At 40.3% G+C, this 27,880-nt stretch overlaps 1 long non-coding RNA gene across 1 annotated transcript in view; it reads left to right on the top strand.

The window, feature by feature from the left end:
• The first annotated feature begins 467 nt into the window (after nt 1-467).
• Nucleotides 468-27,880, top strand: part of LOC131566479 (uncharacterized) — a 60,099-nt gene continuing 32,686 nt past the window's right edge. The window contains exon 1 of the long non-coding RNA XR_009275551.1: nt 468-656. This is a non-coding gene — a long non-coding RNA (uncharacterized LOC131566479). The remainder of the gene's footprint in view (nt 657-27,880) is intronic.

The raw sequence follows: 27,880 nt of genomic DNA, 5'->3' as shown, positions 1-27,880 counted from the left end.
TCTATGACAAGCAGCATCTAAGCTGTGATTTTAGGGATCATCTTTGCATCTCTGATGCTGTGCTGAGAAACTAAAAGGAGCAAACCTCTCGGTTTTGGCTTCCTTGCTGTGGCTGCTTTGCGCGTGGCTGCTTATGGGTGTTAGCCTCACTCCTCTGCCTGCAGCCAAGCCAAGCCGTCCCGGAGAGAGGTAAATGCTCTTATTCCAGGAGCTGCAACTTCTAACCCTGCACTTAAACTCAAAGCCGCCGGGATACAGGGAGGAAAGCCAAGCCATGCAGGGCCTAGGGGTGGCGGCACTCTCCCGTCCTGAAGATCCCCTACCCCCCTCGTAAGCCCTCCGAACGAGGCAGTCAGGCTGCCACGGGGAGATGGCGCCAGGTAGCAGGCCAGAGGAGGGAGCTGGTGTCGCCGCTTCAGGGTGAGGGGTGCAAGGCGCGGCTAGACTGTCCCGTACCCCCCCGCCCCAAGCCGGGAGCAGCGCCACGCGCCTCTTCCCCGCCTCCTCTTCAGTCTTTTTCGAGACGCTGGAGGCTTCTCACGGCGGGAGGGAGCAGAGAAAATAAAAACAAGTGTGTATGGTGCTGGGGGAGGGGGATCCCTGCTCCCGCTCCCCGGCCGAGCCGCCTTGTCCTGTCGCTGAGCCGGGAAAACGAGGTAAACTTTGTCGGCCGTCGTTATCCACGGCAATGATAACGCGCCAGCCGGTGCGGCGGCGCGGGGCTTTGTTACTGGTGGGGCGGAGGAGATTCGGCGGCGGGGAAGGGAGGGAGGCCCTTCGGCGGGCCGCGGGGCCGCCGCGGTGGGGATTGAGGGGATGCGGGGCCCCCACACTCGCCGCTACCGGGTGCCAGGGCTCCGCTCCCGCCCCGGAGCGTGTTAGGGCGGGAAGGGCGCAGTTCCCGGTGGTGGGGCCGGGCGGGGGTTCAGGCAGTCTAGAGGGATTGGGAGCGCCGTCCGCTGAGACAGTGTGCGGGAGTTCATATTACCAGGAGGGTAGAAGTGGTAGAGCGCTGCCGCAGGGAAGGCAGGATGGCGCCGGGGCTGTGAGGGCCGTGCCGTCCGCAGGCAGGCTCCGGCCGAGGGGGCGGGAAGGCGCTCCCGTATCTTGGTAGTCACGCTAGCTCTCTCTCCATGCTGGGCAACTTAGTGGCCGGCACTCTTTTCTCTCTTAGAAAGTTACTTCAGCCTGTGGGTTTGTCAGGGAGGGAGACGCCCGGTCTGGGGCTGAGGTGCGTCCGCCAGCGGGGAGGCCTCCCCCTCCTTCCCCGCTTAGCTCGTCGTCCACAGACAGCCCTTGCTGAGGCTGCCTTGGGCCTCAGCACATCTGCTGGCGTGTGCGATAAATGGTGCTGGTTTTGGTACCCACCCAGATCTCTCCCGATGCCCAGATTTTCTGAACTGTTGGCAGTGTCTTGCCATCACTGGCTAAAACTTCCAGATGCTTGAAGCCTTCTGATCACTTTCTTAGATAAATGATCCTTACTGAGGATCGGTATTTAGAACCTTTGTATGTCTTCTCACAAACGTCCAGGTCTTGAGCAGCTTTTGGCATTGGTGCTGGCCAGTAGTGCACCACAGCTGTGATCCTCCGTGTCGGGTGGTCTCCTGAATGTAAGGGAGTTGCACCTTAACCAAGAGTCACATTTCCAAGTCTAGGATTAGGTGAGAAGGTGAGAACTACAGTATTTTCTGTAACTTGAATTTTTTATTTTGGAATGCTGCTTATATGTTCAACAGAGTGGGGGTTTTTTATCTTCTTTTTTTTTTTTTTTTTTTTTTTTTTTTTTTTTTTTTTTATGTTGAGAAGTACCTGGTGGTAGTCATTACATTTGTAATCACAGTGTTTACTTTCTACAAGTTATGATGAAACAGAAGTGAAAGCTATAAGGACTTAGGGACTATTTTATGTGATATTTGATAGGAAATTTCTGTATGCTGGTCAACTTCAACAGATGTCTTAAAATGACTAATTTTTAAAAGAAAGAACTACAGTTAGTCTAGGCTAAGCAGGACTTTTGCATAAACGAATGGTATTTTTGATGAGATTGAAGCTGTGAAAGAGAACCTCAGAAAGTAGTGAACCTATTGAAACCTAGGTTCTAGTGAACCTAGAAGAGAACCTATTGAAAATAGTGGGTTTTTCTTCCTACATAGGCAGAATTGGCTTTTTTTTTGTGTAACTAAATCGATTGCTTCTAATAACTCATGTTTATTGGAAGTTTTAATTAGTTATATAATTTGTTGGAAGTACATGTGCTCATGAATTAGTGATGCATTACCAAGAGTTTTCTATGATTTAAATTAAAACATTCTATTTCAGTTTAGATTGTGCATGTGCCCCAGGGAATGATTATTTAGAGAAGGCAGTGGCCACAAGTAGTTTAATCCATGTTCCTTTCAATCTCTGATTTAATCCAAAGTACCTTTCTGCCGGTCACACTTTGTTTTAGTAAAATAGCTGTGATATTTTTGGATATCATCACCATTGGTATTACCTTCTTTGGCCTGCTCTTGTTTTCTGGTCATTCAGAAAATATTTCTATCTCAAACATAGCACCCACAACAGGGATCTTTTTCATTCTCTCTCTGGGCTGCTCACCATGGAGGCATGTTAGTCCATTCCTCTGGGTTATCTGCCACTTTGACTATAACCTCTATAGCTAGCAGATCAGAAGATACCACTGAGACAGAGATATAATAAGGCAGAATATTGGAAAAATACAGCAATTTCTTTTTGCATTAGAAAAACCTGATGGGGAGTCTCTTATTCTCTTTTGTCTGACTTCCCTTCTCTGGAAGTGACCATAATGACAGAGAATGTTGGTATTTTTGAGAGATGAGTGGCACTTATTTGGATAAAACTTTGTTAGTATAATTACCTACGTGTCTCCTAAATATACTCTTTAACAAAAACAGCAATGATAACTAAAATAGAGTAGTTCTGAAATTGCAGAACAGGTATAATGAAGGAGAACCAATGTAAGGAACTTATTTTAGAAGTCAGTAAAAACGCTATAGAAACTTAATAATTGGTTAGCATTTAATTTTAGGGCTTACAGTTCCATATTATTCCTGGTGAGAATTTCTAGTGGTGTTTTTCTGGCTGCCAGTTGAAGAACGGGATTATTAACTCATTTGCATTTTGGAAGGATCTTGGCTCAAATACAGAAATGTAAGTAACCAGAAGTTACCATGTCATAATGAGAGTCTGATGTATCAGCTACACAGATACTTGACCTATTGCTGAAGAGTCTCTTGGAAAATACCTTGGTGGAGACTCTCTAGCTGTGAAGGAAAGAAGATGTGTGATAGGAAAGGTGGGAGACGGGGAGTGAATGATTCAGCTTTTTGCTTTTTTTTTTTTTTTTTTTTTTTTTTTTTGTTTTGTTTTGTCTGGGCTGGGTTTTGGATCTTTTGTTCTGTTATTTCTCCTGGTCTTAGTACCTTTGTGGGTGGAAGGTGAGAAGCAAACCATGTGACTGGATACCCTCTTTAAAAGTTAAGTTTGGTTTCTGCTTAGTTATTTCTTACACAGCAGGCCTATAACAGGGATTGGATTTGTATGTAAGTATTTGCAAGTGTTTGGGAGCACGTTATTTTAGTGAGGGGTAGGGAAAGCAAGCATCTGGGAAATATCAAAGCTGTTAAAGGTTTTGGCAGGCCAACGTCCCCAAAGCCTGCCATTTGATGATGAATAAAAACTTGAGTTTCAGAGAAACAGCCCGCAATATGATGTTTTATAGCTAGGGATAGACCAGGCTGCTGTTTCTAAAAGATAAAAGATAAAAGACATACAATATCAGCAATTTGTTAAAAATTACATTTCAATTGCAAACACGACAGGAAAGCACACCAGGTAAACAAAACCTAGCACATATTTTCAGAAAACCAGATGTTCCCAGAAGTACACAATACCCACAAAGATATTCTTTATAGCTGCTATTTCCAGGACACTGACTGTTCAGAAAAGTATCCTGTAACAAGTCACTATCACCCTGAGGTACGTCTCAGGTTTTCTTACATTTATGGTAGTGTGAGGGAGTCTGCAGTGATAATGGTAATACACTTAATGTGTGTAAGTGCCCCCTCACCCTTTTTTCTCCACTTGATAGTCTTCTGTATTGATGCATTTCACAATGTAACTGTGCTTTTAAAGTTGCTTTTTTCACAGTTTAACAATATAACTGGATTTGCATACTCAGGACTTGTTAACTTCTGGAAAAGAGTATAGCTTTTCTGTGCTTGATACATTAAGCCAGAATTTTCATAATCTGCAGGGTCTGTTGTAGCGATCTGCCAGTGACAGGAAATTAACATTGCCTTGCTTCACAGGGATTAGGTGTCTACCTTTCTTTTTTCTTTTGCTCACTACTCCCTCTCTCATCTTGCCTACTCCACCATGCTACTATCTAATTACCTTGCAGGTACAGACCTTTGTCAGAACAGAATTGAGATAATGAATTGCTTGAGGCATAAGGTGGCAGATTGATATGCAGCAGTGTAATGGACAGATGTGTTGATGCAGCCTGCTTTCAGTGTACATCCACTGAAAAGGACCTGAGGAAATTAAGCAGCCTCAAAGACAGAGGAAGGGAAGATGCTGTTATATCTTTGTAGTTCCATGAGCTTCACAGACACTCTCTTAGCTTTGGGGATGGCAGAAAGAGGATGTGAATCCATTTAGGAATGTATTTATTTGTGATTTGGGGAATAAGAAAAAGAAGGTGGTGTTTGGAGAACAGTCTATTAGGTTTTATATGTTCAGGAGAAACCTCTAGAACTTAGCTTTTTAACTTTTGGTCTTGCATTAATTTACTGAAAAAACAAAACTTTGGTGGTGATATCTTTTAAGCCTTAACCATGAAACAAACAAAAAGCAGGGTAGAGGGCATCTTTTTTTCTCCCAACTTGGTCAAATCCATATGTTTGCAGACGGAGTGAAAAGGTGATTGTAGACATCTGATTTTACTTTCAATTAAAATGCTGTATTATGGTTTTTCTTGAAGGATAATTTTAGTTGGGGAAACTGTGGAATCCTGTGATGTGAGTTTGTGCTCTTTTCAATTCAAGGAAGAATGTACATTAGACCATATGTAAAATTTTCAATGTACTATACTACCTTGTGTACTTTGCGTACAGTATCTCAGACTCAATGCTTTGTAAGCACATTATCATTGATCAGTAGAAGAACTGTATTTACAGCTGTCTTTTTAGTTGAAGTAAAATGGGTGGTCTCTCTTCTTCAATAGGTCTTTCTGTACTTGTTCTTTTTTTGCAGCTAGTACTAATAAAATTCTTTTGAGGAGATAAGGTAAAAAGAAATTGCTAGTATCTAATTTGATGAGGGATATTTATATTTGTGTAATATTGCCTTGTTGTATACCAGGGTCTCTGCTGAAATATTTTCTCTATCGATGTTTCTTTGTGCCATATAAAGCATGTTGCACCTCTTATCTTTTGGCATACAAAAATGTCAGGTTTTTGCAAGGCTTCTTGGTTGCCAAAATAGGACATTTTTATGTCCTAATCGTCTTTATTCATCTCAGTGCATTTTGGGGGCTTTTTTGTGTACTTAGGTTTCCATGTCTCTTGGTTTAGTGATTCAGCAAGTTGCTGCCGTTGAAAGTGACCCAGAGAACACTTTGATCTGGCTTACCACCTGTTCTCTGGAGGGGATAAAGAAGGCCCAGAGAGCTGTGTTCTGCATTCTGCACCTTCTTTCATGCTGCTGGTCAGTGTCAGGATGCTGCTGTTGCTTCTTGTCCTTGCATAAGTGGGTACATCCTCCTTCTCCAGACCTCTGGCAGCAGTAGTGTCAGTAGCTCAATCCTCTGATATACTGAGGTTTTTTCCTGTTTCAGGGCTGTGGCTGTGTTTGTAGTGGTTAGCAGAGATAGCTTACCGCTGTTAGGTAAGTTGGTAGTTTAGCACCATAGGGGGAATTGAGGGCAACCCACTGTGAAGAAGAGGGGTAAAACTGGTGTTGGAATCTGAGACTAGATCGTTGTGGTAAATAATCCACTATTCAGAGAGCCAAGAAAAGACAAATACCACAGCACTGTGTTTGGGGTGCTCATGTGCAATCTGGAAGAAAAGGTGAGAAGGAGCTTGAAGGTGAGCCTTCCACATCAGAGGACAGTGTACTGGCTTAGAAGTCTTCCGGTATGCCTTTTAGTATGCTGTACACGCAGATTATCCCCTCCCTGCTTTGGTGCTTTAGTATGAAGAGCAATTGCTGTAACAGGAGAGACTGAGATGTGCTCAGATCAGGCATTCCTGGCTGTTTTATACCAACCACACGCTAGTAGATTGCTCCATTAGAGGTTTCTTCCAGAGATGGATGGTTTGTAATGCCTAGCTTTAGCAGTGTTAGTTTCTGTATTGCATTGTGAGCATCCTTGTCTTCTGCCACTCATGGAGCTAGTGAAGAGGGAGACATGATCTGTGTTCCACAGCCTGGTGTGACTTTTGCCCTAATTGTAAATGAGTTAGTAGTGGAAATACAGCTTTTGTGCATGCAAGCTTTTAATGAATGGATGATAGTGACTTGTTATAGGATACTTTTCTAACAGTCTGTGTCCTGGAAATAGTAGCTATAAAGAATATCTTTGTGGGTATTGTGTACTTCTGGGAACATCTGGTTTTCTGAAAATATGTGCTAGGTTTTGTTTACCTGGTGTGCTTTCCTGTCGTGTTTGCAATTGAAATGTAATTTTAAACAAACAGTTGATATTGTATGTCTGCCAGGTTATAGGTGATTTGCTGTTTTTTAATTTATTATATATACATGAAGAAACTTCAGCTGCTTGGATTTTGGTAACAAACTGTTCCCTCTGGCTTTGATGAATGTGTTGTTAACTGATTATAGCTAATAAACACATGGACTGTTGTGGTGGTGAAGAAATGAGAGCCTAGGTCTGTGATTTAATGAATTGCTGTTGATTTTAGTATGTAATCAATTTAATTTGTGCTTGAAAAACCTCTGAAAATGCTTCCTTTAAGAACACAAAGTATTTCACTAAGTTAGAAATAAGTAATTCCTGAGGCATGTAATCTTTTTTTCCAGTCATTCAATTATTCTTGCAGTTATCAGCCACACTCAGTCTTTAGGACTAGTTTTTTCAGTTGAGATGGATTTGATTTGGAAGATGAAAAGTCAAGTACAACCTATTACTGCAGGTTCTGGGAAACCTGGCATTTCCAGTGGCAAATTCAGTAGGTTAGGGTGTTTAAGATCAAACTCTGCAGGGTTTTTTTAAAGTAGTAGATTGGATTTTATGTAATAAATGTTTGGATTAGTAGATTTCAACTGAACCACTGGGATTGTTATTAGCCTGTTTCCTAAAATTTCTGTCTGTTCACTGTTGGGGCTCTGGTCTAGCCCCAGTATTGGATTTTTTTTTTTTTTTTTTACCTGTAAGGTTATAAACATTTAAAAAAAACTCTGCTATTCTATTATAGTTGCTCTTGCTCTTTGAGCATGGTTTGTTGAAATAAAACTGTCTTTCAAATATCAGCAATATGCATGTTTCAGGAGTGCATCTTCAATGTATAAGTAAATTATAGCACATAAATATGGGCAAGTCTTTACATATTTTCTTTATGATTGTGGAAACAAATGCCTGACAATTCTGTGCTTTTTGTAACTTTGCAGGTATTCCCTTTCAGCAGGTATTCAGCAGTGGCCTTGCTGCAGTTGATACCAGCTGTTCTGTTATTTTGAGGTCTTACTGTAGTTGAGAGCTTTTTGTATTCTGCAGTATTTTATGGATGCTAGTATTCTTTTTGTATAATTTCTTTCTGTCTTATATACTGTGGTTACGTAAAATATTTTGGTGCTGCCCTTCTGCTCCTTTACCTGCCTGCCTTCCAAAAGTATATTTAAATGTGAAAGCTCGAATATTATGTTAAAATTTGTCTGTCTATATTAAATTACGTATGTTGTTTCAAGACACTTAATGATAGGCCAGAGGAGGAATTAGTTTTAGTTATGGCTTGACACTTAATATTCTTCCATAGAGTTCTTGCCTTTTGAGGCTTAAAAATTCTGCCTTTTCAGTCTAATATTGTGCTTTGACTTCTGTACTGCTTTCTGTAATGTGCTTAATTTGTGATATTTTTCTCCCCCCTCCCCCATCCCCAGCCTTGGTAAGCACACTGGACTTTTCTTCAAGGAATAGCTTTCCTGAAGCACAATAGTTTTATTGTTATCACTGATAAAATGCATCATAAGATTTATAGTTCCATCTAGGAAATGAACGTATAGAGGAGTTATGCCAGAAGCCAGTTAGAACTCCATTCCCCAGGAAGTGCAAGAGTAGCATTGTTATAAATGGAACTCCGCAACGAGTTAAGTTGCCCAATTGATATTTATTAATTACAGCAAGCATAGGTAATAAGCAAAGCAGCGCTGGGCGACAGGGGAGTTGTGGGGAGTCCAACTCCACCAACTGCCGCACCCAGTATCTCACAAGTTCCTTTTTATACTAGTCCATATCTGTAGACGTGTTCTTCCCTTGGCGCATGCTCCAATTGTTGCAAGGGGGTCGTCTTCTACCCTCTGGTGGTCGCTGGATGAAGGCTTGAAGTCTTCCTCAGGCCTGTACTCTTGACCTCGGAGCTCTTGTCTTCCTTATATGGGGTGGTGTTTGGCTGGTTTCTGTTTCTCGGCTAGCTCTTCTTAGTTCCCAAAACCTTAGCCTTTCACATGGTTAGTATTTGCGCAATACATGGTTGAATTTAGCAAACAATAGTAACTTGATATATATTATTTTTAGGTTATGCGGTTATGTATGTCTTAATCACATGGTTGACTATGTATCTCTTATTCACAATCATAAGGCTGACCAGTCTGACCATATATTTCTTAATCACAATCACAAGGTTTTCTATATCGGGGTTTAGTGAACAGGACTATCCGTTACAATCCCCCCTTTTCTATTTATCATTCTGTTCACTAAACCTTTGAAGTTCTTTCCTACTTAAGTCCAAATAGTCCTCTACTTCTATGGCACCTAGAGATTCATACTCTGTTTTCATCATCATCAAATGGGCTGTTTCAGATCGGGAGTTCACTAAGTTAACTATTTTATTGAATATACATGGCCCAAAGGTCGACCCTAGCAATAACAAGATCACCAGTCTGGCAATGGTGGACAACAAGGTGGTAAGCCATGGAAAATAGTTGAATAAAGATTCATACCTAATTTTGTTGGGATTTTCTCTCTCTCTCTTTTTTTTCTATTTGTTTGCGTAATTTGGCCATAGTGTCTACTGCTATTCCAGTAGTATCTACATATGTGCAGCATTTCTCCCAAAGGGCTACACAAAGGCCACCTTGTTGTAAAAACAGTAAGTCTAATCCCCTTCGATTTTGTAAAACTACTTCCGAAAGTGACCAGAGCGAGTTTACAAATTCATTGATAGATTTGTCAATTTTCTTAAGATCCTCATCTACAGCGGCTCTTGAGGCCTTAAACCCCTGTTGTTGATGTATAAGGGCCGCTGTGCCTGTTCCTATCCTAGCTTCTCCAATGGTTAATAATGCTGCAACCGTGAGGGCTGTAAAGGGTTCTCGTTTTTGCAAATGATGTTTCAAAATATGGCTTTGGGAGTACACGTATTCCCTGGGATGATAGATAATCCAGGGGGCTATTACTACCTGTATGCAAAATTCATGGCTTTCATTAAAGGCTGTTATAGAGATACAGGGGGTCACGCCTAGGGTATTACATACTGATTTGGTATTAGCTGCCAGAATTAACCACTCAGCTGGTCTTAAGGTATCCTGCACTAATTTAGTTATTTGACACAAATGTTTCTTATTCTCTGGAACAGTTCCAATGCATCTCCCTTTTCCGGTTACTTGTGATAGGGTAATTCCCGGAGTCCTATCCTGCCCTTTTCCCACAAACATCGTGCAAGATTAATCCCATTTTCAAAGTATGTTACTTCCCTCGTCAGCCGAAGTCGCTTCTACCTGTTCTACCTGTGTCTTGTTATTTTCTATTTCATTCTCTACCCTTCCTAAGCTATTACCTGAGTTTGCTATCACATGGTTGGGTCCAACAGGTTCGGGGTCATGGGGAACAACTTCCTTTTTAATGAGTATCATCCCTCCTTGATCTCTCCCTGGTTGCCATATTTGGATTCCCCAGGTTTTTCCTATTAGCCAGCCTGGGTCATCTGGCTGAGTGACATTCATATATATACAAACTTGCATGATCCTGAATATTCCCCTCCCAAAATTGATCCATCATTTGCATATTGTGGAGGGGTACAACCCGAAGGGCCTCTCCCAACCTGTAAAAACCTGTCAGGTCCTCCCCCTGGGGTGAATCCCTGAGCTATTGTTTCACAGCCCCAATATCCGCAATAATTATACCCTGGGTAATTGCAATAGGCTTTTCCAGGGTTAGAGGCTGGGCACATGTAAAAACCGATGTAGGAACTGACACTTGGGAGTGTAGTTGCCCAGGAGGTGATTAACTGCGTTAGGTTTACTTTAAATGAAGGGGGTCCCATTAGTGTGATGTTACTGATCACAACCTGATCTTCCCACCTAATTAATGACCATTTAAAGGGTTCGTGTGTTTGAGATTTACAGTTCCCAATCATTGGCATTATTACAGGTATTCCAAAAATCCTAAGGTAGTTTTCCCAATTGTCATAGTGGCTGCCATAATTTCCCTGTTCCAAATTTTGTCGTTTCTGATATTGTTGCTTTTGCTTAGAGTGGTCCCGAGTTTGTTCAGGTCTTATTCCAGGGTCCTCTCCCCCACAGTTATCAACCCCTCTGCCTCGCCCATCAACTCGGTTGCTGCGAGCTATGGGGTGATCTATCTTCTCGGCAGCAAGGGTAGTCTTCAGGAGGAGTTTTGTGCCCCTTTCTCCTAATTCGTTGGAGGTATCTAGACCACTTCGTGGCTTTCACCTGAGGAGCTAGACAGCTTAGATCAGGGATCCACCTCTGGCAAACCCCTGCAACAATTCTCGTTACGAATGGTGTTGGTTCGTTTGAGTGGTAACAATAATACTGGGGGTTTATTCCTTTAGCATAAATGCTCCACCAATTCTTGGAGCCTATTTTAAGGGTCCCAGATATTATTCGAAGTGCCAATGTCTGTTCAGTTAATTTTTGCTGTGTGTAATAACAGTTATAACATGTTCCCCTAGGGGAATAGCCGCTGCGACAATGGGTCCACCACCTTTCATTACATATTATACAAATAATACAGACAAATGGATTATAATTTCTCCAACACCCTTGAGCATTACATATAACCCTTATTTTGAGTTCGGTAATCCTTCCCCTTCTTCGATTATTTCTCCTGACTTCCTATTTACCAACAGAAAAATCCGATATACCCAATCCCAATATTCATGTATACACCCAAGGTCACTTATTATTTCTGAATTTGTTACAGGTATTCCTCCTTCCCATCACAGGGATCGTCTTTCTTGACTTCTGTACAATCTGTATTGCTTAAAGGGGAATTTATATCAGAGTCTCCATCCTCATGTTTTCCATTTACCAGTTTCACTTCAGTTGTCTTCAACAACTCCTCTTTAACCTTATAGACAGCTTTAAGTTGTTGCTGATCACTTACTCTCATGGTTTTTCGTGCTTTAAAGACTTTTTTCTGAGGTTCCTCTGTGCTATCCATCTTAGCCCTTGAGGTCTCTCGGTATTTCACTCACTTCCTACTCATAGTTCTTTGTGTTTTTGGTCCACTGGTCGGGGTGGTTCTATTGGTCCTTTTATTTGGCTCGCATGGATCCAGCCTTTTTCTATGGTTCTAATTGCAGCGTCCGTTGTTAGTAAGGCTTGGCATTGTTAGTAAGGCTTGGTAGGGTCCCTCCCACTTTGGTGTGAGGGGGCTCTCCTTCCAGCTACGGACCAGGACCCAATCTCCACGCTCTACCTGATGTAATGCAAGATCCAAAGGAGGTCTTTGAGCAGTCATTCCCTTTTCCCATAGGGCTCTCCTGAATTTCATTAATGTTATTATTATGAGTTGCTCCTTCTCTTATTTGTGCTATAGCCAATATAGCAGGAACCAATTGATCTAAGTTTCTTATTAATCCAATTGCTGCTGGAAGGGTCCTGTCTCCCAATCTCAAAAGTATCCCCAAAAAAATCACTAGCAATATGTTCTATAATTAGCTGACTAAATACATAACCATAGCAAAACAAACAAATTAATTGTCTCTCTTTCTTTTCTCCCTTAGTTACTTTCCACCATGAGTTAAAGCAAAATGTACAAACAATACATATTCATGGATGACACCCTAAACCGTGTTTACCGCACTCCCAACATTTTACTTGTTTCTGAGCTCTTTTAACAACAGGTGTTATCAATTTCTGTTTTTGGAATTGCAGTTTTGTAATCAGTTGCTGGTGGGTGACCCTGGAGGAGATCTTTGATCTTTTTAGGCTGTTCCCACCGATTTAGAAAGTCCTTTATATATATATATATATATATATATATATATATATTTTTTTTTTTTTTTTTTTTTTTTTTTTTTTTTTTTTTTCCCCACCAGCATTTTTTTCTGCCTCCGAGCTCAGGGGAATTGCGGTCCACAGCCACTCCAGGATGCTTAGTTCCTTCTTAATAACTCAGGGTTAATATAAATCGTGTTTCAACAATATTTTAGCTACTGTTTGAACTGTAGCTCAAGCTGCTGGAAATGCTTTTAACTCACTGAGTTAATTGATCTATTATAACTAACAAATATTTCTACTGACCCACTTTAAACAATTCTATAAAATCAACCTGGATCTTTTCAAATAGCCGGTAGGCTGTTTTGCATTCTCCAAAGGGAGGGCTTCTTAGCACCTTCTTATTTACCTTTTAACAGGTAAGACACCCCTGGGTAATTTATTTTCTAATTCCAAATATCCCTATATTCCCATAAAATTTTAAAAAGTGATCACAAAAAGCCCTTGTTTCCCAGTGTGTCTGTCTATACAAGTTATCTAAAATCTAATGTGCCACTGGTTTTTGGCATCATAATCCTGCCATCAGGAAAAACCCACTTTTCCTCCTTAAATGTTGCTCTTAATTTTCTTATAGCTGCCAATTAAGGTCACTCTTTTTGCTTCTTTATCAGCCAAATTATTTCTCTAACTCTAATATCCCTCCCTCTCTGGTGTTCTTTTACATGAACTACTGCTATTTTCTTTGAGCCTTTTAAAGCTTCAAGTATCTGAATTATCAATCTCCCGTGTATTAATCTTTTCTTTTGAATGTTTATAAGTCCCCTTCCAAGTTTTTTCTAAAAGTATGTACTACACTAAAAGCATATTTGGAGTCTGTATAAGTAGTCCCTTCTTGTCTTTTTAGTATTAATAATGCACAGAGTAATATATAAAATTCACAGGCTTGTGCTGACCAGGAGGGACTAAGGGGACCAGACTCCTCTATCCTAAACTTTTTCCACTTCACCTGAATGCCCACCTGTGTCATTAATTTCTAAATCATCTTTTTCAGTTAAAGAATGAATTTTAAGTTTTCCTTCACAGGGTGTTATCTGTAATTTTAAGGCTATTATTAGATCTCTGCCTAACATATTATTCCCTGCCTCTGGCATTAACAACAAATCATTTACTTCAAATTTGTTATCTGTTTCAATTTGCACTCCTTTTATTACAGGAACAGGGAAAGCCTCTCCCGTAATTCCGATTATTGAAACTCGCTCACTACTTATCTCACATCCCTAGGGTAATTTTGCCACTGACGACTGAGAAACTCCTGTATTTACCAAAAATGCAAGTTTTTCGCTCTGAGGACCTACTCTTAGCTTTATCATCAAGGCCTCTTCTGGGTGTAATTCGGTCCTCTTTGTTAGCTCCCGCCTTCTCTGATTCTCCTGAGAAGTTTTCTCATCCTGGATCCTGACCCTACACACTCGTTTGAAATGTCCCTTCTTTCTGCAGTAAAAGCAGGCTTTAGGCTCCTTCGTCTCAGTGTCCTGACCATTCTCTTTCATCCCAGTGTCCTGACTATTCCCCTGTCTTTGCTTTCCAAACTCATTCCTTCCTAACTCCTTGTTTGTACCTCTCGCAGCAATTTATCCTCCATCTTGCCAATTATCTACCCTTTTCCAACCTTCGTCTACTTTCTTCAACTTTCGTCTAATATAGAATCCTTCCCATGCCTATGCTATAGAATGCATCCGCAGCAGTGCCTGCCTAAGCTGTGAGTCTGGGTCTAGTGGGAGAGGGGGAGCCTGAGGGGGGGGGGGGGGGGTAGAGGTACTAGGGGGTCCTCCTCAGGAGAGTCCCTCTTCTTCTTCTCCTGTTTCCTTCGTTCCGACAATTTAAACACCAATGTACCTGGTTGCTTGGCCCATATTGCTAATCACTTTCTTCTTGACTAAAGGGATTTTTTCTGATGGGCCAATATACACTTTTAAAAATTTCTTTTTTCTCCCCAAATTTCAACACAATAGTGAATCGTCTTAGCTTTATTCTCCTCCTTAGTGCCCGGAAAATGTCTCCAATTTTCTAATGTCTCCAATTTTCTAACATAAACCCCAACGAACTATCTTTTGGCACCGGAGAAACCTAATGAAAATAGGGGGCTTGCTTTTCCCCTGTCCCATCCTTTTGGAGTGCCTCTCACACACAAATCACCACTTGCTTCCCCTTGTTCGTGGCCCACGTCCTCGCGGACTAATGGGAACCGCACTACTGAGGGTCCACACTCACTTGGGGAATCCGACTGTCGGTTCCCCTCTCATGCACACCTCACTTGCTCGCACTCCAGGATCCCTCGCCCTCCACGGGCTCATCTGGAGCATTCTTTTGTCCATCCTTTAACCGGACGGATCTCGTTTCTTCCGGAGTGCCTTTGCACTCCGGGACCCAAACTTACGTGTCCTGCGTCTTCGTCCGGACCCTGTGCACAGAAGATTAAGGGGTTCACCGGTGTCTCCCTTTGCTTATTACCTAAAGTTTTAGGTTCGTCGGTGGACATATGGTAGGAAGGTCGGATGTTGGGCCACCCGAAAATGGGGTGGGGCGCCTCTCAAACACCGTCGCTCCCTCACCTATGACCATCCGAGTCATGGCACCAAATTGTTATAAATGGAACTCCGCAACGAGTTAAGTTGCCCAATTGGAATTTATTAATTACAGCAAGCATAGGTAATAAGCAAAGCAGCGCTGGGCGACAGGGGAGTTGTGGGGAGTCCAACTCCACCAACTGCCGCACCCAGTATCTCACAAGTTCCCTTTTTATACTAGTCCATATCCGTAGACGTGTTCTTCCCTTGGCGCATGCTCCAATTGTTGCTAGGGGGTCGTCTTCTACCCTCTGGTGGTCGCTGGATGAAGGCTTGAAGTCTTCCTCAGGCCTGTACTCTTGACCTCGGAGCTCTTGTCTTCCTTATATGGGGTGGTGTTTGGCTGGTTTCTGTTTCTCGGCTAGCTCTTCTTAGTTCCCAAAACCTTAGCCTTTCATATGGTTAGTATTTGCGCAATACATGGTTGAATTTAGCAAACAATAGTAACTTGATATATATTATTTTTAGGTTATGCGGTTATGTATGTCTTAATCACATGGTTGACTATGTATCTCTTATTCACAATCATAAGGCTGACCAGTCTGACCATATATTTCTTAATCACAATCACAAGGTTTTCTATATCGGGGTTTAGTGAACAGGACTATCCGTTACAAGCATGTCAAAATCTTTTAGCTTTTGCGGGGAGTATTCTTTTGTTTAATACCTGCTCTCTCTGCTATGCAGAGGTAATTTGAAGACAACAAATTAAAAAAAAAAAATTCAGTTTTAACATTTTAGTTCTATGTCATTAAAACACTTTGACTGTTCCCTGTGTGTATACATGCTGTTACTCTATTTTATTTTGAAATGCAGATGCTAATTCTGCCCTGAAAAGAGAATAGCTGTTCTCCTTGTATGTTAGGGTAATAAGGTGTATGAACAAGCTGACCTTTACCAAAGTTAGAAACATAATGAGGCACTCCAGCTTTCATTATGGTCTGCAGGAGATAATATGCCTCTTACCAAGAAAGAGGATTTGGGGGCTAATTGAGGAACAGTGGCTGTGTTCAACTGTGACATCTTGAATCTACAAGTACAGAACAGTATTTCTGAGGAAAACCAGGACTGAAGCATTGATTCTCAGTTTAGCTTAAGACTATCAATTCAAAATGCTCAATGATCGTGTGGTGCAAGATCATGTGTTGCTAGAAGGAATTGATAAATAATCAGAAGAATCTTTGAGAATTGTTTTCTAATGGTTTGTGGCTATTTGTGAAGAAGGCAGCCCCTAGTTGAATTAACACTTCATATACAAGATCCAGTTGTCCTGGTTAGTGCCTTTAGCTCTGTGCTTTCAAGTGAGACTATGTCCCCTGCAGGTGTGAGATTTTGTGAAAATATAGTTATTCTGCTTAATTAGAAAACTTGGTTTGACTGAGCTGGACTGAAATGTGAGTAAAGCCACATTGTTGTGCATGGCCTCATTTTTGGTAGTGGGGGGTCACAGAGGTGGCTTCTATGAGAAGCTGCTAGAAGTTTCCACCATGTCCAGCAGAGACAATCCCTGATGATTCTGAAGATGAACATGCTTCTGGCCAAAGCTGGGCCAATTAGAAATTATGGTAATGCCTCTGTGATAACATATTTACAAGAAAATCAAAACAAAGTGGGGGCACAGTGTTTTTCTATCCAGAGAAGAGGAGGAGGTGAGAACATGTGAGGGAAACAACATGGAGACACCAAGGTCAGTGAAGAAGGAGTGGGAAGAGGTGCTCCAGGTGCCAGAGCCAAGATACCTCTGCAGGCTGTGGTGACTGATGACCATGGTGAAGGAGCTGTACCCCTGCAGCCCATGGGGATCCATGGGGGATGCAGAGATCTGCAGCCCGTGGAGGAGGTGCTCATGCTGGAGTGGGTGGATGCTTGGAGGAAGCTGCGATCCAGTGGGAAACAATGGAGAGAGGGGGTCCCTGCTTCCAGGCTGGAGCAGCCTGTCCTTAGAGGACTGCACCCTGTGGAAGACTCACTCATGCTGCAGCGGTTTTGGGAGGACTCTTTGTCTGTGGGAGGGACTCACATTGCAGTGGTTTTGGGAATGCTGCTGCTCATGAGATTGGAGCCACATTGGAGAAATTAACGGAGAACTGTGTCCTGTAGGAGGAACCCCACGGTCTCATGATGGAAGGACTTTTCTTGAGCAGTGGAAGATCTGGGGTGATGAACTGACCAAAACTCTGCCCCCTATCTCTGTGCACTGTCAGTACGAAGGAGGGAGGCATTGGGGGAAAAAAAGTGGTATTAAGGGCTTATTTTACTTCTCATTATCCTCCTCCTATTTTATTAATATTAAATTTACTTTGTACTTCTAAATTGAGCCTGTTTTGCCCTTGGAGTGTCTTCTTCTAGTCCTTAGCTCATGAACCCTTTGCCCAGCTGTAGGAGGGTGAGTGGGTGACTTTCATGGGTGCCTGGTGTTTGGCCGGTGTCAAACCATGATGGTATTCTGGGTAATCATTCTAATTTCAAAGACTTTATTGCTCTGGGAGGGACAGGAGGGATATAGTATGTGTGAATGGGAGGTGGAGAACATTCCTGAAGGGGATTAATTTTGAGGTGACTTAGATGCTTTGATCCTTGCCGTCTGCAGGCTGGCTTGTTTTAGCTTGCTAACATAGGGATAGCAAATTCCCGCCTTCCTTTTATGTTTGAAAAATTGCTTATAGCCCACACGTGACTCTGTAATTGGGGAGGGATTGTTCATTCTTGTCTGCTGGAAGACATTTCTCTGTCTGCTGACATGGAGTTCCAGACTAGATAGAGAGAATGCAAGAAGAATGTAGATGGGAAGCAGGGCTGCGCAACTCCTAAGCTACAACTCTTGAAGAAATTGACATTAATTGTCCAGAACAACATCATGTATTCTGCAGGATGAGGGAAGTAAACTTGCTCAATAGCACTCTGAGCCTCCTCTGTAGTATTTGGTTACTATGTAGAAATTTTAGTGAGTGTAGGAAAATTTTATTTATTGACAATCCACAACAGTTCACTCTCATGAATATGTTTTTCTTGTTTATTTCAACTTCAGACCTCTTACATGTGGGTAGAAGGGATCATATACATGGACAAGGGACTGGTAATTGCAAATTTTATGCTCTGCTTCTCAACCAAACATCTTAAAAACTGTTGAACTTGTTCTCTGTTGAACTTGTATTGCCCTGCCTCCTCTTAAGTTGCTCTTTTTTAAGTCAAGATTTTCCAAAAGAATTAGGATTTTCTTTGCATTGAATTTAGTCAGAATTCTACTTGGGTGCTTATCCTGCAGGTAAGATAGCACTTGTCTGGTTACAGAGAGATTTAATCCCTTACCTCTTCCCCACACCAGAAGATATTTTCAAAAGTTTTTTATGTGCGTGTTTGTCATTTGGAACTTTTTGTCTTTCTGAGGGTATTTATTTCTTATTAAGGTAGAAACTAGCAGCACATGAGTCAGAATCCTGGCATAAGCTTATAGGGTTTTTTAGTGGCATTTCCCCCAGTGTTGCTTCTACATTCAAAGATTTTAGGAGTTTGCTTTGGATTGGGATTACTCTTTGATTATTTTAAGATCTCTCAGAATTTTGTTCAGAAATGTGTTTGATAAAGGCAGTTTTCTGGGATGAATAAATGTAGTCTGTCCAGCTTTGGTTAGATGATTTACCTTGATGCATTCTAGGTGCACTCGTTCTAGGTGCATTGGGTCCTAAGGAAAGAATATTAAGCACTCTTCTCACTCTTCTCACCCACCTCACAGAGGTCTTTTTAAAAGAAACCAGGGGCAGTTGAAACCTCCTGAACTCACAGTGACTGTCACCTGCTGGTAGATCAGTGTCTGCTAACAGGAGATTGTGTATTTGGGGTTAAATTTGAATAAACTGAATAAAGCATGGTTTGTGGGTTTGTGATTTTTTGTTTGTTTGTTTGTTTTCTTTTTTTTCTTTTTTTTTTTTTTTTTGGTGTTTGAGAGACCTTGGGTGAGAGACCTTGGGTGATAAAGTATTATTAAAAAAAATTGAAAGAACTGGCCATTCCGCCATCTGCTACCATTTTTGAAGAGCAGTAAGTGGTTTCTCGTAATTGAATTACTTTCTTAAGAACTGTCTCTTTAAGGAGCTGATGACTAAAGCAAGTTGAGTGAGTCAAAGAACATAAACTGTGCAATGCCTGTAAAAATGATTTTTTTTTTCAGGACTGTGTTAGGTATTGGCACTTATTATGGGAGGACCTCTGGGACACCTTGGAGGATAATTTTTTGTTGCTGTCTCTGTGGAAGTATTTGCTTCTAGATTTAGAGAGGTCAGTCAGTAGTGAAGAGGAAGTCTTAGCATAGGTCATGATGCAAGTAAGTATTGCAGTAGATTATAAGCTATACAAGCTTATGCTGACTGGAATGCTTGGAAATGATGGCATGAGTTGGACAACTATGAGTCTAAATTCCTGGTCATCTGATTCTGCTACAAATTTTCACTTAGATCACCTTGTAGGATCACCTTGCTTTCCTGAGACTGAGCTCACTGGAATACTGAATCTCAGTTCAAGCAGCCTGATGTTTGGAGAATGCTTCACATAAACCAAGAAGTCTATAAGGGGTTCTCTCCTTTTCACAAAACACATTCAGTCACAGTGAGACAGTTAAACACAGCCATCCTTCAAGAGGCAGAGTAATAGAAAGATAATAAATTTTCTGCAAAGGGTTACCATGACAAAGACATATCATTTAGTCTGAAGACATCTCTCTGTACTCACAGCACCTGCTAGCAGTGAGAGCAAAAAGGGCATCTATATGTTGTGGTACAGGAATTATACAATTAATAGATTGTGTATATGTGCATGTTTTGCATGGAAAAGATTAATTTGTCATGATTGGGTGAATAGAATACAGTAGTTCAGGTTATGAAATTGCAGAATTTGTTTTGGCTTAACTTTAAAGAATTTTATCACTTATTCTAAGAAAAATAGTTCATCCTTTATTTGCTTGCAAAATGGTATTTCTTTGTTATAAATTTCTGCACTAGTATTGATGTCGTACTACCTGTTCTATCAATATACTTACTACCTGTTCTATCAGCAGTAAATTTTGGTTTCCAGAGTTCAAGCTGCTATTATATATAAACACAGTACGCTTGTGACTGTATGGAGGACTTGGAGACAGGTTGGAGTCTCAGGTTCACATGGTGAACTGTGGTGTGTTAGGTTATTCAAGGTGGTGAAAGAATAACTGGAAAGCAAAAAGGTGGACAATTAATTGCAGACAGGGGAAGGTGACAGCTGCAGTCAGTGTAATAACAGGCTGTGAATTGAACTTAAGCTGAATTGAACATTAGTTTGCACAGCTGTCTGGCATTTTGTTTTCCTTTACACATTTCCCCCTGTGATGCCACCCTTCCTTCTGCCCCCTGTAAAAAAATTCAGACCAAGTGGGATCTGATACAGATGTGAAATAAAATGTTGCCATCATCTCCATTAATAACATTGGGAAGCTTTTTCAGATGCTTTGGTAAACATTTTTATTTCTCACTTAACTGCTTTTTGATGTACAGAGGGGAAAGGGATATGCTTAGAGCATACCTATGTGGCTGTGTAGGGGTTAAGTGCTATTTAAAAATTGTTTTAGTGAGGGGAAAAAGGTTTCTAATTCTAGTGAAGTATTTTTGGAATTTGCCCTGTCAGTTAGTAATATTTCACTAACTGAAGCGACCCTTTATTTAAAACAGGCTCAAAACAATTCATCTGGAGAATTGGCTTGTGGGCAAACTGAGGTACGTTCATTCATCAGTGATCCAACATATTTTTTATGCTGATGTTTCTGAAATAATGCTTTTAACTTGGAAGAACGTTATCACATCTGTGCATTCCTTGTGGTTTCTCTACTGCTGAGGGCTGCATCTTATAAAAAATTTTACTGCCTTACAATCTTGTGTGTATTGAAAATTAACAAACAAAACAAGCATATAGTCATAGGCTCTCTTTGGCTGTTAGTATCAGGTTTGTTTGGCAACATTAAGATATTATAAATCTTTGCTGAAAGAATACTATGAAGAGACAGGTCTCTCTTTTCCACTTTTTCTTCTGTATGCTCTTGCTTGGGAGAACAGTGTGTGTTCCGACTGTAGTTTGCTCAATATGCTTATATGTGTTTGTAGGAAATTGAGTTTTTGTTTGGAAATTCTGCCTTTGCTGTAAAGGAAAGGACAGGACAGGGCCTGTGTTGATATACAGCTACAGTTGAAAAATTTTACAAATTTTCCTGCTCTAAGCTGCATTATACAAAGAAAGTCACATAATTCTAAAAGGTCAACATACAAATCTTGAGTAGCTAACTGGACACTTGCAGATGCTGTTTTCCCAGTACTGCAGAAACACTGCTTGTTCTTAGTTGCTTAGTTTTGTCAAATGACTTGCTGCTTGTTAAGAAGTCTACTTTGCCAGATAAAAATATTTTGAAAGAGCAAAACCTCTAACCATCTGGCTTTTTGGACTTGGTAGCTTTTTCTGGAAAGATTACCTCTTCTTCATTAATAGATGATTGCAGATGCACCTCAGATTTTGACAAAACAGTATTTGTGCTTTCCCCTCACAATATTTGTAAAAATACCAGCCTTCAGATCTGCCTTGTAAACCAACCTGAAGACAAACATGTCCAGGCAATAAAGATGCTTCAGAAGTTGTAGTTGATTTCAACAGCACTACATGATACACTACATACACTACATGATTACTCTGTAATAATAAACGTGTTACCAAATAATTGGATGTCAAAACTAACTAAGCCTTTTAAATAAGCATTCAGTGGTCTCACATGTTTTTTGGTATTAGTTTCCATGAAATTTCAGATTTTGGCAAGTGCATAATGGGACTATTGCTTTTGTAAATTGTCAGAACCCAGGAAATTCCTCTGGCTGCCCTAGAGGACTCAAGCCCATGCCTGGGGAGCTGAGAGACCTTGGCATGGAGTCCAAGACCCCTGTGCCTTTGATCTTGACCCATGGAGCAAATTGCCACCTTTATAGGCAGAATTACAAGTCAAGAGAGTTTAAGTAGAATAATAGTTTGTCATGGGGTGAAAAAATAGATTTTTGTGGTTTTTGGAATGGGTGCTTGGGGTCCCAAGATAGAGGAATTTGGGCATGCCTTGTCCCTTTTCCTTCTTCTTCCTAGCCTCCGTGTTCTGAGTGATGGTGGCACTTTTAGATTGGTTTAGAGTAGAAGCTCACTGTCTAACGTAGGTGATAGGTATTGGAAAGTTATTGTAAATAATGTACACGTAGTTTTTCGTATAAAAAGATAACACCGCCTCTGAGGTGGTCAGTGTGCCTCAACCCGACCTGCCAGACAGACCTCGGCAAGTCAAAGAAAGAATTTTATAGATAAGAAACAATAAACAACCTTGAGAACGGGAATAGAAGAGTTCTGACTCCTTCTTCGACTGCCAGGCTGGGAAAAGAGACTTTCTAATGCATTTCGGGGTCACTCTGACCAGCAGAGATTATGAGAGTAAATTGCTGTGATCTAGAAAATTACTTTATTTGAAGAATCTATTCTAGAAGTGCTTTCTGTTTTTTTTTTTTTTTTTTTTTTTTTTTCTGTGGGACAGAAGGGGTAGTAACTGCTCTGATAATGATATCCTCTAGAAGTGCAAGAAAAATAATCTAACCTGTGATAAAGTAGAAACTATGAAGGCTTTAAAGGAAACTTTTTTTGTGAGAAAAGAGTAAAAAAGCAGAGTACTTTTCCAGTGTACCAATATGAAAGTACCCTTGGTGCTACAGATGTGAATGGAAACCGAAGATCCCTGATGAAGGGATACTGATGAGATTGGAGAGTATTTGATAACAGTAAGGGTTTGTGGAGCTTTGTTGTTGGTAGAAGGAAGAAGTTGCTGTTTCAAGTGGATTCTTTGGGCCTTTGAAAAGGATCATGAAAATCATCTTAGGCATGTGTCTTGGTGAGTTTTTCTTTACTTGCTGTGGTAAGAGATCCTGATTTTAGTGCCAGAGAAATAACCAGAATAGCTATTTAGAAATTTAAAGTGTGTTGTTTTTTGAGCCAAAAGAAAAGAGCAGGTTAGTTGAGTTAAGTAACAATTGCATTTTATGTCATTTTCTTGATGTAATAGTTTAACTGTTTGTCTTTGGGCGAGTGTCCAAGTTAATCAGCTACAGAGCAGACATAAATATAATAGTATAAGTATAATAACTCCATAAGTATAATAACTCCATAAATGTCTCTTGTGTTTGATTTTCATTTCCACAAGAGCTTTAGATCTTGTAGCTGAATGTGATCCTTGTACTTACGCCATTTTACATTATTCTGGTTCATTTATATGGTAGAGGAGAGGAATTAAAGTTCCAAGCCTCAGACCAGTAGCAATAAATCTTTTCTTGGCTGGATGAGAACATAGAATGATCCCAGTTGGTTGCAGCCTGCACTTGTCAGTGACCTGAATTGATGAAATTTGTCGAGACGGCTATTTTCTTGTACTCTTGGTAGAGGTAAAGATTAGAATAGGAATAGCTAACTGAAAAGGTGGAGACCATTTGGACAGGCAGGCAAGGGTGTTATCCCATCTCCAGCCTGTGACTGAAGTGACTGTGAAAACGATTATTAATAAGGTGGGATTAAGGTTAACTTAAGTAAAATTTTTTTATGTATAAAAATCTGAGGTTCAGCAGAAGTAGGTATAATTATGGTTATTGGCCTGCTATTGATGCATTCTTTTACCATAGCATGGTATGCTTTGTTGCTAAATATTTCTTCCATTTGCTCTCTCAAATAGAGGTAAGGTTGAACCTGATATGGCAAGTGCTTTCCCCTTCATGTCTGCCAAAGTCTGAATAGCCTACTTTCCATAGTACTGATTCAAGTACCAGAGTGTAAAGGATGGTTAGAACTGGAAGCAGTGTGCAGATTGGAAGAAGGGTCTTATTTTGCTGTTTGTCACAGTAAGCAATGTGTCTGTTACCATCAGGTGAACACTGATTCACTCATTCTTCCTTAGCATTTTTAAAAAATGTTGTGCATCATGAAAATGTTGTTGTAATATAAATGACAGTTTTAACCAGGAAGTTTTGACACTAATCCTTGCTGGGGTGTTTTTTTGGTTTTTTTGTTTGTTTTTTTTTTTTTTTTTTTTTTTTTTTTTTTGTGTGTGTGTCATTCAGGTTCTTTAGTAAAAATCTTTAGTAAAAATACAAACCTACCTAGTACCTGCACCATCTCAAAGTTTCCTCTGATTTGTTTAGGTGGTGGGTGTGGATTCTTTATATTATCTGTGGTTAGTAACAATAAGGGAATATGATCAAGGCTTTGATGCAGTATACTGCTTTAACAAGAAACACTTGTGTTCACTGGTCGGTACCACCAATCTTGTATTATCAAAAAAAACCCCAAACCCAGAACATATGCAAAATCTACAGTTCCAAGTAGAGTGTTTTTCATCAGCTTGTGTTTTTAAAGACCACACAGCAACACCAGGATAAATGCAAAATAAATGACTAACCACAAGTTGTCTGCTCTCCAGTGAAAGTAATGAATTTGCATCCTGGAGCAAGACTGTTGAGTAAACATTTCTGATTTTTGGAGTGGCACTTATCCTTTATAATTTTTATAGAAGTCTGTGTAATACTAGTCAGATTCTCTTTCCTGAAAATGGTTGATTATAACTTGATGGAAAAAATTTGTCAAAGCTTCAGTAAAAGAGCAGAAAAAAGTGAAACTAGATGTTATGAAGGAAATCAGGCTTTACCCAAAAGTGCACAATGGAGATTCTAGTTTTCCACATGAGGTTCACTCCTGCTTCCTAAATTATTGAAAAAAAAATTTTGTAAGCAAAAGATGTTGAGTCCTCAGGTTTAATGAAATACAAAACATATTTCTATTTTTTTAAGTTGTTATATAAAACATGTTGGTTTAGACTACTGTTTGGAATAGTCTAAAATAAAAATAAAAAGAGGAAATAGATAAGGACATAATTCCAGGCATACACACAGAGTGTTGTTTTCAATACGAGTTACTATCATTAGGGCAGATGGTAATCTGTATAGGATTGCTTAACTTGAGCTGCTTACACACTGAAACAGGAGTGTTTGGAATACCATTGCTTCTGACCTAGAGGAATAAATTGAAGTACCTGCTTTGGTGTGGAGAGTGGAGGCGTTGAATGATGTTTTGGCAACAGATGCTGGTCTGTGCTCTTGTTACACTACGCTCTTGCTTAATGCAACTCCAGCCTTTCAACAGCCAGGTAGACTTCACTAATATTGTCTTTGTCAGTAGGTCTTATGAGCCATGCTGATGGCCTGGGTTAAAATTAAGTAGGTATATAAGGATGTGTGTGGGGAGAGGAGGAAACTGAGATTGCCATTTCTTCATCCTGCCTGAATGCCTTTAATGAGATCTTCCTGCAGACTTGGAAAGCTTGTTATTTTCTGCTTTTGAAGATGTAATGATCTGACTGATGACCTCCCTGATAAATGCACTTTCAGTGTTAATTCTTCCTTAGTACAGCAGCTACTGAATGCACATATATATGAAGTGTGCAGCTGTCAACTTCCTTACCTCTGTGTACTTCTGTCCTGGATGCTGATTTTTTTCTGGATGATAGTGGGTAGAAAAGATATATCTGTAAGATATCACTTCTATGCTGCACACATTACCTGCTTGAAGTGCTAAATTGTATATGTATTAATGTAGCACACTTGCCTCAAGCAGGATTGTTAGGGTAGGAGAACAAACTTAATCTTTGAGCCTAAATGAAATGGGTAAAAATACTACATTGGTATCAGTAATATTTCTTCTACTTCTTCGTGACTGATTTAGTGACATACATCTTCATTCCTCTCAGCTGTTTTTCTTCTGACCAATGTTCTGACACATAGCTGCTTGCTGTCTGTCCTTTCTCTAGTGCAGGTCTGACCTCTTCTTTTGCTTTCTCTCCTTTCTCTGCAGAACTTGGTAAATTTCCTGGTTATTCCTTGTTCCTAGTTGTTTCCTTGGGAGATTTCCTGGTTGGGTGTTTTATGATTTCTGTTTTAAATTATTATTTTGTTTGTTTTTGTTGTTTTTAATATCTGGTTCTACCACATCAGAAATCACTACAAGAGAACTCTTGGTAGCTCTCTGGTATTTGGCCTTGTATCTGTATTATGTCACAAGAGGGTTTCATTGCACATTGCTGCAGTCCTTTGTTCCTTCTGGAAATGGTCTCATTAGGGACTATCAAGATGGAGAGAGGAAACATGCATGTAAACTCAATGTGTTTGTGTACCTATAAGAATTCATCTGCAGGTATGATTGGAAAAATCATTTGATTTGATTGGAAAAGATTTGATTGGAGATTGTGTCATGATTTTAAAAAAACCTGGTTAGCTGGCAACATTTTGAGGGTAGATGCCTGATGTATATGAATTGTAACTTTTCTTACACTCTTTTTTTTTCCTGTTAGCAAAATAAACCAAGTATGTTCAGATATGGCCTTTTTCCCCCTGTTATTTAAATACGTGAGTTCTAGTCTTCAGCTGTCTCGTTCTGACTATGTGGGAGTTTCAGTCATTATGTAATAAAAACGGTGTTATAGTCTCAGAGAAGACAAGGTCAGTTCATTTAAAAAAGAAGAAAAATAGCCGTTGACAAACACTGAAATTTTATGAAAAGTGAAGGATAGTCCTTTGCCGCTTTCAGACATTTCCTTTCTGTGGTATTTTCCCATACAAAACAAATGTTGGCTTGCCAATGAGATGAGGATAAAAATAGACAAGCTTTTCAGTGTCTGGAGTAATGATTGTCTTAATGGACTGTCAGTCTGTCTCCTAATTGCTATTCTGCTTATACAGATGCATGAGCAGTGGAGAAATGAAGGTAATGAAACAAAAATGCAAAGAAGTGATGAAATGAAAAGATGTGAGATCTGCTGCTATTTTATGCAAGGAGTGAACCTCAGCTCCCCATTTGCTCCTGTTGGAAGGAGTGGGGATGAACCACTGCTCTATACAGGTAACTGATTCTTAGGGATATTAGGATAAAAGAGAGCAGTGAGGATTTGGCTGGAGAAAGGCAAGAAGGTTGTTTCTCTCCAGCAGGTGTGTCACTCTGCCTCCTTTCTGCTGGAAGGAAGTTAGACTACTAATGGGCATGCATTCAGACAATCCTGAGTGCTGTTTTTCTTCAGCATACCCACTTTTTCTTCAGTTACCCACTTCTGTGCAGATCTGGATATATTATTTTCTGGGCTGAAATCTCAGCCAGATCATATTGGGAAGAACTTTTTGGAAAATTGCAAACATGATGAAGTTTGTATTTGTTGTTTAAAGTTGGAGGTGGTCGACTTCAAAGTTTAAAAAGGAAAAGAAATTTATCTAATTACCAGTCTTTTTCAAGCACTTTATTCTCTTATGTTATGTTTGCATTCTGTAGAAATCGTTTTTCAAAGAAAGCTGATAGCGTTTTGTCTCAAGAACTGAAAATTTTGAGAAGAGCACCTGCAATTGATGAAGGACCTAGATGGTCTAGATAAAGGACCTCCTCTGAGGTGACTGTCTACAAAGGACAAATGTGCGTGAAAGAATAGTACATGAGACATAGATCCACTCTCTTGTTAGTGAGCAGTGAAGTTGTTGTTACCTTTAGTCATGGCTCTCTCTGGACAGGTCACTTGATAGGGTAGCTAAGGCTCCGGACCTGTGTTCTAGAATCCAATGTGAAACTAGGTTTGTTCTGCTGCTTCTCTGTTGCATCTTGCACTGCCTTGTGTCTGTCTGGCTTTTAACTTGTTAGTTCAGAGCTGGAAGTGAGAGAGCTAAGGTGAAAAGCTTTGTATGTGACGGCCAATA

The sequence above is a fragment of the Ammospiza caudacuta genome, chromosome 1 (assembly GCF_027887145.1).
Source record: "Ammospiza caudacuta isolate bAmmCau1 chromosome 1, bAmmCau1.pri, whole genome shotgun sequence".
NCBI lineage: Eukaryota > Metazoa > Chordata > Aves > Passeriformes > Passerellidae > Ammospiza > Ammospiza caudacuta.
The sequence above is the reverse complement of the archived record's forward strand: the minus strand, read 5'-3'. Positions and strand labels throughout refer to the sequence as shown.